General features: G+C 43.9%; 1 long non-coding RNA gene across 1 annotated transcript in view; it reads right to left on the bottom strand.

Annotated features, from left to right (window-relative positions):
- LOC309525477 overlaps positions 1-14685 on the bottom strand; it is a 45431-nt gene extending 30746 nt beyond the window's left edge. The window contains exons 1-2 of the long non-coding RNA XR_014216328.1: positions 14590-14685; positions 11586-11660 (exon numbers count right to left, since the gene is read on the bottom strand). This is a non-coding gene — a long non-coding RNA (uncharacterized lncRNA). The remainder of the gene's footprint in view (positions 1-11585; positions 11661-14589) is intronic.
- Between the last annotated feature and the right edge of the window lie 3095 nt (positions 14686-17780).

The following is a 17780-nucleotide window of genomic DNA, read 5'->3' as shown; positions in this document are numbered from 1 at the left end:
TCTGTAACCAGAGATACCACTGTAGTAAAAAAAAAGGGAAGAATCAGGAGAGAGTCAGCCTTTCTCTCCCCACATACTGTCAATCATCCCCAAATGACCAAAGGAGGACTATCAAAAACACTGTGGAAACTTTTGTACAAGGTGATCTGAAATCCCACTGTCTCCTTCTTGGGTGGTTATTTAGACTCTTCTCCAGTGTAAATGTGGATAGGATTTTAATTCTGACCCAAGTGCTTCACTTTGTACTTCTCTCAGCTTCAGCCTTTCTGATGCCCAGTCAGTTTGTTGGCAAATATCCTTTTGTGACTCTTTCACCATCTCGTTCTGAATAATTTCATGCCATCAGCAAACCTTGCAATTCAACCCTGACCCAGACAGTTTTGGATAAATTAAAACGACTGGTCTAAATGCAAATCCTTGGAGGACCCCACTGTTTACTTCGCTCCACTGTGAAACAGTTGATTTATTTCACTTTATGCTTCCCTGATAAGATCATGCTTTGTTCTTGTAACCTCCCATCATCTCTTATCTCCCCCCTCCAACACCACCCTCATGTATAGGAATAGTCTTGTTTATATTCTGCCATCTTCTCAGATTCACCCTATCTGAGCATGAAGGAAACTAACATTTTTTTAAAAAATCCAGTTCTCCAACAACTATGAAATTATCACAATTTTTTAAAAATGAAAAATATTTTCATACTTGTGCATCCATGTGGAAGTACCCCCCTCCCCAATCTAGTCTAACTGTGTGCACTTGCAAATGAAGGATGCACTTCTAAGATGGTATCACTGGAAAGAGTAACTATCAGCATGTTCAGGTGTTCTAGAGGGTGCAGAAATCCGAATGCAAAGATGCAGTAGAAATGCAACCAATATCAGACCGCATGAAAGATGCATTAATACAATCACTGCAAATTTGGTCAAGTCTTGTTAGCAAAGCAGTAGAGATTGTGGTGAAATGACATCCTATTTATGTAAGGATCGTTGTCGGAAGAAACAGCAAAGAATATCTCAGCAGGAACTGAGTAGTTGTTTGTGTTGAAATGCTCTAGACCAGCCTTCCCTAACCTGGTGATGTTCTAGACTATAACTTCCAGCAGCCCCAGCCAGCATGGCCAAAGGCCATGGAGCTTAAGGCAAAACTTTCTGGAGGGCATCCGGTTGGGAAAAGCTGCTCTAGGCCAATGCATGTCAGGTAGAAACTGTACTCTGTGTGTCTAGGAGATGCACAATTGGACAGATCTGGGCAAAAAATGGGATGCTTCTGAAGACTTTCTGCCCAAAGTACACTGGGCTACAGCATTCATCATAACTTCCTAGCACCTGTAGAGATCCTCGCCCTTTCTGTTTGTTGTAATCATTGCTATTGCCTTCCATTTTTATTTATTTTTTACTTCCCATGGTGATTGCCACCATGAGGAAAGGCCCATTAAATTCAGCATCCTTTCAACGGCACCCCAGAGGAAGCTTCCTTTCTTCACCCAGAAAGAAGGACCATTTCCCCCCAATATTCTCTCTTTCCCACCGTTGCTCCCAGATTAATTGCAATCAGCTTTCTGAATTGTGCATTTACAAAGGCAGCCTAATAGTGAGCACCTGCGGGAGCCCCTAGTTAATGCCCAGTGGGGGAGCTGCTCGCTGCAGAACCCGTGTTAATGCCCGGCAGAGTCATTATAATGAAGGGTGTTGTGGCAAGATAGCACCAGCGGAATCCGTTCCTAATGAGAGACTTCAAAGCAGTAATGAGCTTGCAAAGCAATCCTTTTCATTTACTGAACTGGCCCCATATGCTCGGCGTTTAGACAGGGGTCACACATCAGGCAGAGAGAATGTGTGTGCATGTGGGCGGATATAATATATTTGTCATTCTCTAAAAAGCACAGATTAATAATTGCCCTCACTGAAACGAGACCTTTTACCATGAAGTGAGCCGGGGAGAAGGGAGACATGCCAGCCAGGGTGCCGGTGGCTCCCACAGGTCAGATCCTGGACGCACTAAGAGCTGAAGTAAATGTTTCTAATTAACTCTTTTGATTCCCTAAAAAGCGACTTGGCGGTAACCAACTCTCTGGTCAGCAAGTTCTAGGTGTGATTAGACTATGGCTGGCCAAATTGCTCCGCCCTGAGAGCAAACATTTTGTGGCTGTCAGTTGCAGGGAGAATTCACACACATATGTGATTTCTAGCACCATCTTACCTGTCTGCATTCAGACAGGCCAACTCTCCATCATCTGCCCTATGCCAGAAGCTAAATCTACCTCCCCTCTGGCTCCAAAGGGAGAGGAGGTGTGTGTGTGTTTGGAAAGAGATGCAGTGAATCACGGGGACTTGGAAACAGGTCATCTGATTTGCACAATTCACCCCTGCCTCAAACACCCTGTGGTGAGGAATGCTGACTTGTCAAAAAGAGAGGTGGGAAACTGCAGATATCCTATTAATAATTTGCTTGCTAAGTTGGGTCACTATTGGCAAAACATTTTGCAAGCCTCGGTGTTAGTCAATCAATGCATTTTTTAAAAGGATCCCATAGTTGTGGAATAAAAAATATTTGCATTAGTATCCAAACAGCTTCATTGCTCTTTATGGCTGAGATCCAAAGGCCACCTTTCAAGACATCCACACCCCTTGGTAGCCATACCAGCACATTTCTCTTCTTTCTAGCTTTTTAGTCGTAGCTTGCCGTACCACATCCAGTGCTTCTTCCGACATTCTCATAAATTTTGGTGGTGGCCCGTTTGTCAGCACCCCAGAAGTCTGCAAAGTCTCATGCTGTTTGGCTTTTCTGTCCCTTTTGTTCTCCTTTATCTCTATGAGTTAAAAAAGGTATTGAAGTATACCTTTCCCAAGAAACCAGAGGCCTTCCTCCTGGGTATTGTCGGCCAGAAGGTGTTAAAGAAGGACAGAACTTTTTTCTTATATGCAACTACAGCAGCAAGAATCCTGATTGCCAAACACTGGAAGACACAAGATTTACCCACGCTGGAAGAATGGCATACACAACTGATGGACTACATGGAGTTGGCGGAAATGACTGGCAGAATCTGTGATCGGGGAGAAGAGACAACAGAAGAGGACTGGAGAAAATTTAAGGACAATTTACAAAAATATTATAAGTTATATGAATGTTGAGAATTTGCTAAGCTTTGGAGAAAAATTAGCTTCAGTAAAAATGTTTGAAGGAAATTAGGGTAAAACCATGAAAGTATTAAAGTTTAGAGTAATTTTGGACCTAGTATATGGTATTAAAACAATCTAATAATAGGTACTCTAAACTGAAAATATGGTTAGTGGAAGATACAAAAAAACACATGAAACAAGGTAACAATTTGCTGTTATGTTTATTGTAAAGAATGCAGGGTTCGGAGGATGCGGGGAAGTCCGATGGATTTTGAAAATTGGGACAGAAAAATTAGAAAATTTCTTTCATCAATCTTCTTTTTTCTTTTTGTAAAAATGCTTTTGATGTATATCTGACTATACATTTGTACCTGGAAAAAAAGCAATAAAAAATATTATAAAAAAAATATCTCTATATTTTTCAGGGTCCATTGACTTTTCTAGATGTTGCCTATGGATCACTGAATAGCTCTGGATTTTCAAAATTATTATCTTGTTAAAGCAGCAACAGAGGATTTTTTAAAAAGCGAAAAGCTTTGTTTAATTATTTTTTAAAACACTCACAATAACAACGACCCAAAGCTCTTCAGAGCTCCATAGGCAGCATTCTAGACACCCTCGTATTATAACGCCTATCAGAGAACACAAACAAGCCCCACAAAAGCTCTGAAGGTGTGTTTTTTTAATGCAATGCAAGAGAATCCACCCTACTAAAAATGTTTAATTTAATTTATTATTTTCTTTTAAGATATGAAAAAGCAAGGTACTCTTGCTTCTGCTCCTCGTGGTGTGGGTGGGTGTTTTTAAAACTATACTTGCATATTTTGTATCCGGGGTGGTCTATAAATATTTTTAAAATAAGGAATGGATTTTGGAGGAAACTGAATTCTTTTTACTTCCTGCACATAAAGTTCCTGGGCCTATCGGTTTGTAATTTGGCAAGCTTAATCCACTTGGGAGGTGGAACTCCTGTGCCTGTAAATTTAATCCACTTCAACCAAAAGGGGGGAAATGTTAGAGCCATTGTTAGATTCCATTACTGTGCATGGGGAACACACATATTATGTGTACAGAGCCGGTCAGATCCTGAATTACAGATCAAAGCACAAAGTGACTCAGAAACAGAATGGAATTTTTAAAAGCACCTAGATGCAAGATGAGACTTGGGGCGTGGGGGGGGGGCTCCATGCGCCTATTAAACAGTCCTGTCCTGGCTCCCACCCTCAAACACAGCACTCAGTTTAGATATCTCTGAAGACTTGATTCCACAAGTCAGTACATGGCTTAAACACAGATCAGGTCTACACAGTTTGTAAGTTCAAAAGCTCTGAGACGTATGCCTAGGCCCAAGCTACGGTGTTGTCTTGACACTTGAGACACGCCTCGGGCTCCTCTTCTGAAGAGCAGGGCAGGCACAGTCATTCTCATGGTTCTCGCCACAAGCAATGGGACTGGCCAAGCAAGCGGAGACCCCTGTGAGTCGGCCACATCTGCTCATGCTGGTGCCAGGGGCTGGATTGACTCAGCCAGTTCACTGGCCAACTCAGGCTCAGGCAATCTCCTCAGTCACCTGAGAAACCTTGTTGACAGGAGGCAGGGTGGGAGCTGGAAATGGTGGTGTTGTCTCCTCCTCTGGGACATCCCCACTAATGGGGCAGAGCTAGGCTGTCTCCCGATGCAATACTTGACCCCTCAGTGATCTCATCCCAATCCTCCTCCCCCTCTGGCCAATTATGTGCCCACGAGACTTAATGCTGGCAAAGTTCCCTGTGGCCTGACCATAACTGTCAACGTTTCCCTTTTTTAAGGGAAATTCCCTTATTCTGAATAGGATTCCTCGCAAGAAAAGGGAAAAGTTGACAGCTATGGGCCTGACAGCCAATCTAGGCACTAAGCTCAAATACCAGCCTTTCCCACCAGCATGGGTCTTTGGGTCAGGATTACCCCATCCTCACAAAGCACCATAGAGAGGGGCTTTAGGGGAGGCCAGAGAGGGCATTTAAGGCAACACTGACCTCTTCCTCTTCCTTTAAGGAATGGAATGTGCCCCTTGAGGAAGTTAGCCACAGAGAGGAGAGCAAATCCACTACTATGCACGTGTCCTTCACAGCCACTAAGGGGAGCCAGACTATATTGGCAACATAGGAAGCTGCCATATACCACTTCAAACCATCTAGCTCAGTATTCTCAACACTGAAAGGCAGCAGCTCTTGAGGTTTTCAGGCAGGCGGTATTCTCATTCCAACCTGAAGATGCTGAGGATTGAACCTGGGACCTTATGCATTGAAAATAGATGCTCTCCCGCTCCTCAGATATTTACCTTACACTCTCTGGATGGTATCCAGACTCCTGTGTAAGGGCTGGTCTTGACCCTGAGAGGGAAGGGGAAGATTCTTCTGCAGAGAAAGGAGAGTTAAAAATCAAGGATGTTTGGTTACCTGCTAAATGTTTTGCTGGACAAAGACCCTTGACTGACTAGCAGTCGTCGTTTTCTTCCATTTGAGACTTAAGCCTCTCCCCCCCCCTTTGAAAGACTCTGTAACATGCTGTAACATACTACCAGTACAGTGGTACCTCGGGTTACATACGCTTCAGGTTACGGACTCCGCTAACCCAGAAATAGTACCTTGGGTTAAGAACTTTGCTTCAGGATGAGAACAGAAATCGTGCTCCGGCGGCGCGGCAGCAGCAGAAGGCCCCATTAGCTAAAGTGGTGCTTCAGGTTAAGAACAGTTTCAGGTTAAGAACGGACCTCCGGAACGAATTAAGTACTTAACCCGAGGTACCACTGTAAAGAGTATTTGTACCCCGCTGATGCTCTTCTCTTGAGCTGCAGCCCGAGTCAGCCAGAGGAATCCATCGAACAAAGTTCTCTCGAGGTAGTCCCTCTCCTCGTCGTACCCACATGGCTCAGCAAATGATCCCGAAGACTTTCGCATGCCATTAATAGAAAAGAGTCCAATCAAAGTTACCAGGGTATCTGTGTGGGGTGCCCTCAACAAAATGCAGTATCTGTCGTAGGATCGCAAATCATCAGCGACTGCAGCTGTACAGCCCTCCTTAAAAATTACTCTCACAAAATGAAGCAACTGAGCACGAAGTGAGCATAAAGGCTTCCCTTTTTCCCCCTTTATACTTTTCCGAGCTTTCCTTAAATTCTTGTATTGCCGTTTTAGAAGGGCTACACAAAGAGCAGTCAATTTAAATAGCACAAGCAGAGCAGGGGGGCAATTTTCTTCCTGTTTTCTCTCGTACACGTACAGTCTTTTTTCAGCAACATCAGTAACAGATCACAGCGGGGCGTTGCACATAATCTGCATCCGTCTTAGGCAACGCATGGCACTAGGAAGATGTGTCAGTTTTAATGGTATGCAGCACGCAAGGATTTGATGAGGCCAGCCTCCTGTCCAACAATGCTGATTGCGCCTGCCGTTTGTTGCCACCAGCAGCGTAGCCTAGCTGCCCTCTGCATCACAGCCCCTGTGTCAAGATCACAGCCACGTTGCTGCCAGGTTGCATCATCACATGCACATCTAGGTCTTTGGCATATACACTAGTCATACACGTTGTTCCTACTCTTATTCTGGGAGGTACATGAAATCCTAGGCGGTGGTGGCTTGTGAGGGGGGAGGGAGGTAGCAATGTTCTCCCAGCCGCAGTGCTGTGCTCGTTGCGATGGGGCAAGGGAACAGCAAGCTCAAAGTAACTCTGGGACAGTGTTACTCCCATCAGAAATACCACGCTGCCATTGGCTTCCAGGTGGAAAAATCAAAACTAGAAACTGAGTTATTAGAACCCAATACTAAGAATTTATCTAGAATGTATAACTTGTTGCTGAAATGGAGTACACAGGACGAAACAGTCAAATCGGCTATGATTAAGTGGGCACAGGATGTTGGGCACAATATCATGTCAGCTGACTGGGAATGGTTATGGAACACTGGTATTAAATTCACGGCATGTAATGCCTTAAAGGAAAATATTATGAAAATGGTTTACAGGTGGTACATGACTCCAGTCAAGCTGGCAAAAATTTATCATTTGCCCGATAATAAATGTTGGAAATGTAGAGAGACTGAAGGTACCTTCTACCACCTCTGGTGGACGTGCCCGAAGATTAAGGCTTTCTGGGAAATGATCTATAATGAAATGAAAAAGGTACTTAAATGTACTTTTCCTAAAAAGCCAGAGGCCTTTCTCTTGGGCATTGTCGGCCAATTGGTGTTAAAAAGGGATAGAACTTTTTTTATGTATGCTACAACAGCAGCAAGAATACTCATCGCGAAGTATTGGAAGACACAAGATCTACTCACTCTGGAAGAATGGCAGATGAAAGTGATGGACTATATGACATTGGCTGAGATGACAGGCAGAATCTGTGACCAACGAAAGGAGACGGTGGAAGAAGAATGGAGAAAACTTAAAAGTTATCTTAAGGACTATTATAAACTTAATGAATGTTAAAGTGTTGTGGTTTTTAGAAACAAAGGGATACAGTGATATAAGGTCAGAATATAGAGAGGACTAAGATGACAGAGGTTGGAAGTAACAATTGGGAGTTGCTAAAAATTATGGACATCGGGATGCAGAAAGGGGGGGTAAGGGGAAGTCCAAGAAAAGAGGTTTATGAAAATATGTTATGAAACTATACGTGTATGTTTGTCTCTTTAAGTGTTTGTTTGTTATTTAAAAATTTTGTAAAACCAATAAAAATTCTATAAAAAAAAAAGAAATACCACGCTGCCTCTCTGCCCCTCCCCAACACACCACATGGATCAAAGGGGACATTTCTTTCAAAAGTATAGAATATTCCAGCCTTCTGTCTATATTCAGGGATGGCAGCCACAGCACTGAATGCATATGTGAACAGAGGCAACCTGGAAAGCAAACCGCTGCAGCATTAGCTTAGGTTTGGGATGGGTTTTTGGAAGACACCTGTGCATGAATTTGTTTCATGTGTGTAGATCAGTGCACACTAACCCAGAAATAGTGCTTCAGGTTAAGAACTTTGCTTCAGGATAAGAACAGAAATCATGCTCCGGTGGCGCGGCAGCAGCAGGAGGCCCCCATTAGCTAAAGTGGTGCTTCAGGTTAAGAACAGTTTCAGGTTAAGAACAGACCTCCGGGATGAATTAAGTACTTAACCCGAGGTACCAGTATATTCTGATGGCATGAGTGTCACAACGACTGGTAGATTCTTATCTGTTACAGCCTTCATCTGCCTTCACAGCCATTGTAACATACCACTTGTTATCTTCCGCCTGCTCCGCTGTTAAGGACTTTTTTGATCATTCTTTGTCTAGCTCCTCCCCTTTGACCTTACTGCCTTGGGTGACCCTGCTGGGAGTACAAGACTCCCGATGGCTTCACTCACAAGGGTCATAGGAACGTGCAAGCTCACTCAAGATGACAAGGTGGTGATCCAGCGAGTGAGATCATCTACTCTATTCCAAACCTAAAAATGGAAAGTGAAATGCTGGTGGTCAACAGAAGAGGTTTAAAGACTCTCTCAAGGCAAATCTTTAAAAATGTAGTATAAACACTGACAAGTGGGGAACACCGGCCTGCGAGTGCTCCAATTGGAGAACAGCCTTTACAAAAGGTGTCATGGACTTTGAAGACACTTGAACTCAGGACGAAAGGTGGACACAAGCTAAGAGGAAGGCACATTTGGCAAACCCTCATCATGATCAACTCCTGTCTAGAAACCTATGAACACATGTGGAAGGACATGTGGATCCAGAATTGGCCTCCACAGTCACTTACGGACACACTGTTAAGACCATGTTCATGGAAGACAATCTTACTCAGCTACTAGTGATCACCAAAGAAGAAGAACAGCATTAGCACCAGAAACAAATGTTTCCGTTTGGGGGGGGGAGTTAAAGAACAGGCTCCTCTCTTTTCCAGTATTGCCCACCCTAGCTGCAAGGGCAAACATAAACCAGCACACACACACCACCCCCAACATCAAAACTCTGCAGAAATTCATGCAAGCACAAACCTATCAACCCAACACTCACCAGTTTCCTTTATCTCTGTGTGTCACTTCCCAGTTTTCTCTCTCCTAAATACAAAACCACAGCACACACGTTCATGGAGCCAGTTGCCAGCAGGTGCAATCCTCTCAGACCAATGAGCAAAGCAGCAGCTGCTTGTCCCCAGCTTCTTCTGCCTGAGTGGACGTCCAAAACAGTGGCAGCATCAGCACAGATTTTCAGCCCAGCTCAGCATACCTTGGCCCAGTGCTCCAAGACCAGAAGACAACAAGAATATACAGCGGCCATCCTGCAGAGAACCTAAGAGCCTTAAAAAGAAAAGAAAAAGATGCTACTCCTACTTTGTTTGGTGATTTAGACCCTCCTCCAATTCATACATCAAATACATGGAATAAAGTGGTTACAGAGCACCCCATATTAAATTTTGGGAAATGCTCAGGAACAAAAGACATGCTCGAACAAAAAAAATGCATGATGTCACCGAAACAAGGTGAAAAGAAATTCCAGCAAATTACAGGCTTGGAAAGTAAGCACTCATGTAAAGTGGTTTTGAGAGTTTTTCCTCTTTGATGTCTAGAAACTTTTCATTTCCATACATCATATTGAAAAACAAAGCCTCCCTAGATTTTGATGCGGCAGTCCATTGTTTTTTCACAAAGCCTTGATAGAATTGTAGAGCTGGAAGTGGCCACAAGGGGCGTCTAGTCCAACTCCTTGCAATGCAGGAATCCTTTGCCCAACATGGGAACTAAATACCTAAGGGATTGGAAAAGCAGTTCGTGGTTAAAATTTCCCAAGGAAAGACTTCCTGAAAAGATGAGGGTGCTGATCTTTTGCTAAGGCATCAGAGTTCTCACTTTTATTCTTGCTATAGCTTTTGGATTAATAATAATAGTTTTAAAAAGCTGAAACCTTGAAATGGGGAAAGAAGCTGTTTGCACCAAAGGGAAACAAAGTATTCTTTGTATGTTGATTTCCTCCAAAAAGACAAAGCAGCGCAGTTATTAGAGCCGAGCAAATTATTTTGAACAAATTATTTAGTTGTCCATATTTTTCTGTTCATAAGTTATCTGCCACCTGTTTGCAATTTTCTCAAAGCTGTTGGGATCCTCTGTAATCTGCCAAAAAATGTCTGCAAAAAGAAAGGCTTTGATCTGTAGATTGTTATTCACATAGTTCCTTGTAAGTGTTTGAAATAGAATCACAAAGTAGGAAAGGGGCCCAGGGGTTGACTAATCCAATATTCTGCTTTCAGGCAAGAAAATTTTAAAAGCACTCCTGGCAGACATGCAAGAGACAACCAACTTTTCCTTAAGGCCAGTTCTCATAAACCCTGCCTAGTAGCAACCCGCTAACAGTGCAGCAACACAATTGCTTGGAACCTTCACCACTCAGGGTCTCTACTTCACACCTATTTCAGACACAGAGCGTCATGTGTGAATTGGCCACCTTTCTGCTTGCAGTGCCATTGAGCTGAGCAAGTCAACACACCTATAGGTTTACTTGCAAGGGTTGCCCTGTGTTACAAAATACTTACCTGTGTTCTTACAAAGTGATTTATTTTGACTTGGCAAGCTCAGCTCTTAGCCAATGCATGACATTTGTTGTTTAACATTGTTTAAGAAACCTCAGCAAAGCCCTTTCAAAATTGCTGAACAGAAGAGGTGGGGAATCTACATTCACAATCAGTTGTTTGGACTTCACTCCCAGTTGTTTGGAGTGAATAGGCTGCATGTTACACTCCATTGAATGTCCATTGGGGTCTCTTCAGACCTCACACCCTCTAATACACAGGAATCTAGCCTAGACAATTCTGTGGGTCTAAACAGAGTTGTAATGGTGCCTTCTTCCACCCTCACAGCATCGTTCAGCCTGGACACTGAGGTCCAGCGCCGAGGGCCTTCTGGCAGTTCCTTCACTGAGAGAAATGAGGTTACAGGGAACCAGGCAGAGGGCCTTCTCGGTAGTGGCGCCCGCCCTGTGGAACGCCCTCCCATCAGATGTCAAGGAAACAAACAGCTATCTGACTTTTAGAAGACATCTGAAGGCAGCCCTGTTTAGGGAAGTTTTTAATGTTTGATGTTTTAGCGTGTTTTTAATATTCTGTTGGGAGCCGTCCAGAGCGGCTGGGGAAACCCAGTTATTTATTATTTAAATAATACCCATTTATTATTTATGATTATGATTATTACAGTGGTACCTCGGTTCTCGAACGTAATCCATTCTGTTTGACTTCCAAAACATTCAAAAACTGAGTCGCAAAGGGCTAGCCACAAGTTCAATTGGAAAAATTGGAAAACATGCGGTGGAAGCCGTTTGACTTCTGAGGCGCATTTGAAAATGGAAGCAATTACTTCCGGGTTTTCAGTGTTTGAAAACCGAAACGTTCGGCTTCCGGTACGCTCAAAAACCAAGGTACCACTGTATAAGATAGTCTTTATCCTGCTAGAGAGATTCAAGCCCGTACCAGAAATTTAGGTTTGCAGAATTAATGTCGATTAAAGCGCACATGAAGTCCTCGCCAACCTGGTACCTTGTGGATCTGTTAGACCTCAACTTGCGTCAGCCCCAAGAGAAAGAGGGAAGAAGAGACAGGAGGGGGTTACATGGAAGGCCTGTAGCCAAGAGGTAGCACATCTGATCTGATGCAGAGGGTCCCATGTTCAATCCCTGGCATCTCCAGATGGAGCTGGAAAGGACGCTTGCCTGAAACCTTGGAGAGCCGCTGCCAGTCAATGTCAACTGCAATGGGCTTGATGGAGCAATGCTCTGACTTGGTATGAGGCAACTTACTATCTGCCTGAAGCTTGCCAACACTGATGATTAAGACGGTGCTACTGGAAAACAGCTCCATGCATTTAGCCACTGCTTTTGCAATTAACCTTCATGCTAGGTTCAAAGGCTGATAAGAAGCAGCACAGTGGAAAACCCGCATTTCATCCCAGCTGCTTCCTCCACAGTGCGCACTAGTATTTGGCAGAAAGAGAGAGACCGAGATAGTGTGAGTTATGCAGGTGTCATAATAAACCCAGGATGTCAAGGTATGTGTTGCATGAGTTCCTAATGTGACATGTGTTCTTTAGCCCAGAGCCTGGCTCCAGGCTAAGAGCTAAATTTTGATATTCTCTGAGGCTAAAACTTCTTCAAACCCCTTTCCGGGTTAATTAGGGAAGGGAAATTTTGGATGCATCTCGCTGTGAAACAGGAGTAGCTCTGGGAATGCTATGAAAGTCAGGTTTGAGAGACCAAAACAGATGGGGCTGCTGCGGGTATATTTAAGGGGCTCTTGCAGCTAACTTTAGAAAAGTGAGGAACTTTATGGGGGAAATGAAACAGTGTCTCTCAAAAGCAGAAAGACCCCCGAAGAAGCCCCGTTGACTCAGCCACTCGCAAAACAGCTCCTGTTTCATATCTTCAAATTGTTTTATATTTAGAATTTTCCTACTCATCTTTAATTCTGTCTCTCTCTCTTCCCTTTTGTGCAAGCACGTCGGACGGGCTGTGCTGTCAAATTATAATTACATTAGAGGAAATTTAGAATTCGCTGCGTTAAAAAGGCCTTTGTGCTCGACAAGACAATGGGTATAGGGAATGATGGGATGCCGTCTCGTTTCAAGCAGTGCACATTTGCCACTCTTTCTTAGCACACACCTGTGGCTGTCATTGCATACACCTGTGCTCAAGTGATTGGGAGCCGGGAGCCTGGATGCAGACGCACCTGCATTAGATCACTTCCCCAGGGTTGCGCAATCACCACAGGCCTGTTTGAATAACTCCACCAGTTTTAGCAGAATGCACACAAAGGACCATGACTTCATTTATGCAAATGACCTATTAAGAAAAAACACCCTGGCAAAATGCAAGTGCGTTCATGGGGTTCTCCTGCCTTGGAGATGAACAGAAAACACACGGTCGGTTTGGATAAGAGGGACTTTTGAAAAAGACAAGCTCCAATGAGGTGTCCACTTCTGTACACATATTGGACTCACAGCCTTGGATTCACACTGAAACACTAGAAGTTGACTTATTCCAGGTCAGACCATCTCACCCACCTGGACCAGAATTCCCTGCATTGACCTGCAGCCCTCCAGGTCTTAGGCATAGAGCATGGTTGGAGACTTTCCCTTGCAGGTGGGGTAACCTGTCAGGTGCTTCGTGTCAGTGGTGGGCAGGGCCAGAGCAAAAGTAGGTGGGGACATCCATCTCTCTTTCTCTTTCTGACTCTCCATTCTGTCTCTCCCTCCCTCTCTTCCTAGTGGGCTGTTGGGGAGCAGGGTGGACAGACTGCTCCTGCCAGAGGCCTGAAAGTATTTTTTTTTTTTTGTAGGAGGCTTCAAAATCAATCCAAGGGCTACCGGTTACCCACAGATACTTTTAAATGGAGAAACCAAAGATTGTGTTTGGGGGGGGTTGTCTACTGTGTTGTTCCACGGAGACAAACTATTTTGGTGCAGTGGGAGATGCCGTATTATAATTTAAAAATCGCATTAGCTGCACCATACACTAAAATGTCTCGTGCTGAAATTGTACACTACCACAGAATTCAAAACGTCACATTGAGGTCATCTGGAACCACTAAGAGAATATGCCTATTGTGCCAAGATGCTTCCTAAATTAACAAGGCACGCCCAGGTGTTTCAGGTGATTTGCATCCTTTTTGGACAATTGCCTTTAATGATAATTGGTTAATAGTTTCCATATTTTGATTAGAAGAATATCAAAAGTAAGCTTTCAATGGACCGATGGGGTTGGGTTGGAGGGCACTTCCACCTCTATACGGGAAAGAAATTTGATTCAGTTTGCATTTAAAGGCAAGCCTACCTAATGCCCACTTTCAAAACTATACAGTGGTACCCTTCCGGAGGCCCGTTCGCAACATGAAAAGAACGCACCCCGCAGCAGCATGTCTGTGCACACGTGGGTTGCGATACGCCACTTCTGCGCGTGTGCGTGATATCGTTTTGCTCTTCTGCGCATGCATGAGTGGCAAAACCCGGAAGTAACCCTTTTCGGTACTTTCGGGTCGCCGCGGGACGTAACGTGAAAGAACGTAACATGAAGCGGACGTAACATGACGTATGACTGTATGTGGACTTCAACACAGTCACCTCTGGAAATTCACTTTTCTCCTGAATTTTGCAATGCTTCTCCAGCCAAGTAATGTGTAGGGGGCATGGAATGCATGTGCTTACATAAAATACATAAAATGCATATAGAGGCAAAAATAACACACAAATATGCATTATATTTGGGGAAATTGCTTTGCAAACAAATGTATAAGGAGAAAATTGTACTAAAATACTGGCACGACTTTAAAAGTTCACAAACTGATATGGAAATGTGGAAAATGTGGAAAACTGAAATCAAGATTGGAAAAATGAGAGACTGAGAAAAGCTGGCTGAAATTGGCTGATACATCCATCCCTGCTTCTGTCTTCCCTTGCCCGGTAAATGCATCAAGGAGATCCTACCTGAGGGCAAAGGAAACAGGTGCCCAATAGGAACAAACCTCAGCACAGTCATGGGAGCCACATGGGCAGGTCTGCCAGTCTGTCTGCCCAGTAGCTAATGCTGAAGAAGGGGAAACTATCCAGCTTTCAATATTATTTGCACCTGAAATAGTTTGGGGGCAGACATACTGCTTCATGTCCAATTGATGCATGTCCTGTAATGTCCTGCATTAACATTTCATATAAAAAAGGTCTTCTGGTGGGTTGTTGGTTTTTTGTGTGGGGAGGGATTTGTCCTGCTTTTGTTGTGCTATGGTTTTGTTGTGCCCACCCACTCCAAGACAGCACTGGGGGAAGCACCAGAGAAGAACTAATAAAGCAGGATAAATCCACCACTAACACTTTATTATAGTGTCAAGGAAATGGTGCAGAATACACCTGCAATAAAGAACCAGTCAGGGAGGGGAGTTTAAGTGTGTTACCTGCATTTCTAATCTATTATTTCCCATCCCAAACCTCTACTGAAAAGGGTAAATAAATAAAACATTGAACAGGACCATAGAAAATCATCACCAGGAAGGCCATGCTGTACCCAGGACACTGAAGAGATAAAAATGAGTCAATTTCCTGCCAGCGCGCCAATGTGCCATCCTCCGCAGCAACATCTCGCAACCTGGAGGGAAAAGGCTTGGCTGGAAAGAAGCCACAAGACAGCATGTCAGCGCTGCTGGTCTACAGCTATGTAGTGGCCCTAGGCCAGAATTTCTGAGGGCTAATGAGCTGCCTGACTCTGAAGAGACACTGACAGTCATTTTAAGGAAGCAAGGAGTGCAAGCAAATGACAGTGATGGAGAGCCTGCTGTTCGTTAGGTTCCTGCAGGCAAGAGGAGTTGAGAGGGAGGAAGCAGCTTGAAGCGCTGCGTTCCCACGGAGATGTTTTCTGCCCTACCATGGTCCGCAGGAACAGGCAGCTGGATGTCAGCAACATGTGGGGGCAGACTTTTATCTGCAAAGCAAACGAAGCAGGCAGCCCAAAATACAGGCCGCAGCAGCCAGAGAAAAATATTTGTGTTTACCACATTCTCCAGAAAAACCTCTGGCAATTATTTCAAAATAATCAGACTATGGAGTCGCTCTAGCAGCTGGAGGATGGTCTTGGGGAACCTGCAGAAGGAAAAAGGCATAGAAAGTATTTAAAAATAAAGCCCTCACAAATGGAACAGGAGCAGACTGAGGTACAGTCATACCTAGGGGTTGCGAACGTGATCCGTGCGGAAGGCACGTTCACAACCCGCAGCGCCGCATCTGCGCAAGCACATGATGCAATTCAGGGCTTCTGTGCATGCATGTGACATCATTTTGTGCTTCTGCGCATGCACCAAAACTCGGAAGTAACCCATTCCAGTACTTCCGGGTTCGGTGTGCTCTGCAACCCGAAAACATGCAACGCACAGCATTTGTAACCCAAGGTATGACTGTAGTTGCTTCAGCTGGCAGAGTTTGTCTGCTTTCATTTATTATAGGTAGGTAGCCATGTTGGTCTGCCGTAGTTGAAACAAAATAAAAAAATTCCTTCTAGTAGCACCTTAGAGACCAACTAAGTTTGTTATTGATATGAGCTTTCATGTGCATGCACACTTCTTCAGATGCACTGAAACAGAAGTCACCAGACCCTTATATATAGTGAGAGCGTGGGGAGGGGTATTACTCAGAAGGGTGGTGGGAATGGGTGATTGGCTGATAGGTGTGGTAAACCTGTTGACGACTGTTAATGACTGCAATTGGTCTTACAGGGGGGGGATTTTGTTTCATTTATTATGTCGATGTGTTTTACCGTTTGTTTTCTGCTGGTTTAAAGTTTGTTGATTGTTTTGGTTGGGTGCTGTTGTTTTTTTAACAAATGATCCTACTGTTTTATTCTTTTTGTACACCCCTTTGAGGTTTCCTACTATCAAGCAGTATATAAACTTCATGAAATAAATAAATAATATTATATCTTCAAAATGAAGATAAATAACTTGATTTTCATGCACATCCTTACATGCCATCTTTCAAAACACTACGTAAGGATTTGAGTGTCCTACCAGTTTCGCCATTAAGACCGAATGCTAACTGAGAAGTAATCAAAGAAGTAGATGACTTTGGTCATTTAAGTCATTGGCTCATGTTCCACCTGGATCATGGGAAGAGACTGAGAGTTCAGTCTGCCTGAGTGTGGGGATTGAATCAAGGGAAATCTCCTTTTTTCAAAGCTGGCTGGAATTGCTGAACGGATGGATGCTGCTGCTGTCAGCTTCAGAATGTTCATGCTGTGAATTTGGTACTGTCTGCTTTCTGTTAGCTTCTGTAGACACACACTCACAATACCTTTTCAATTCTACGTCTTGCAGATAAACAGACTATTGCAATGCGGTCTGAGTCTCTAGCGCTCTCTCCTTGCCAAAGAAACTGACCCTGCAAAGCTGCCCTGGAATCTCCTCCTGCCCCCCCCCCAGCACTTGGGGAAGTGGGGAAAGTGACACACTATTACGCTAAAACGTTCTTCAGTTTTTCAACTCGTGAATAAGAAGAGAGGAGAAACAAATCTAAGTTTCAGTCCACTGCATTGGCTGTTTGTGGGCAGGAAACACACAGAATGTGCAATTGAATATCCTCTTCCAAGAAGAAAGAAACATGAAATCGCAGGCTTGGGCAAAAAAGGAAAAGCTGAAGATGGGAGATTTTTAAGAATGCTCTACATGCTCATGGGTGGGTAGGTATGCACGCACGTGCACGCACACACACAGCAGCACCAAAGTGTGTTTGTCCTGCAGGGCAACCAGCAAGGCTATGGCGATAAGACAGCAACAGGGGTAGAGCACACATATTGCTCTTGCAATAAAATTTTACAGCAATTACCATTTTATAGAAAATATGTTTACTTTTTCTTCTCCATATGGGTTCCCAGCTGGATTTCTGCACTACCTTGAAAAAGAACAATTTGCTAGAAACATCAACCGTGATCAGGTACAATATTCAGCTAATTAAATGCAACTGTCTCAGGAAGCGAGGGCAGCAGGGGAACCGTCTCTCGTGCTGGAGGGCATCCTGCTTTTCTGTGGAGTGGCTTTTTGTCGCATATTTATCTCTCTCTCTCTCTTTTTTCTGCTGTTGCATCACTGGTTTGAAGCGATATAACATGCCTGATTGTGATTGGGTGCACACGCGTTAAG

This window comes from Podarcis vaucheri (genome assembly GCF_965113315.1).
Source record: "Podarcis vaucheri genome assembly, chromosome: 2".
NCBI classification, from domain to species: Eukaryota; Metazoa; Chordata; class Lepidosauria; order Squamata; family Lacertidae; genus Podarcis; species Podarcis vaucheri.
Note: the sequence above shows the minus strand (reverse complement) of the source record. Positions and strands in the feature narration are given on the sequence as shown.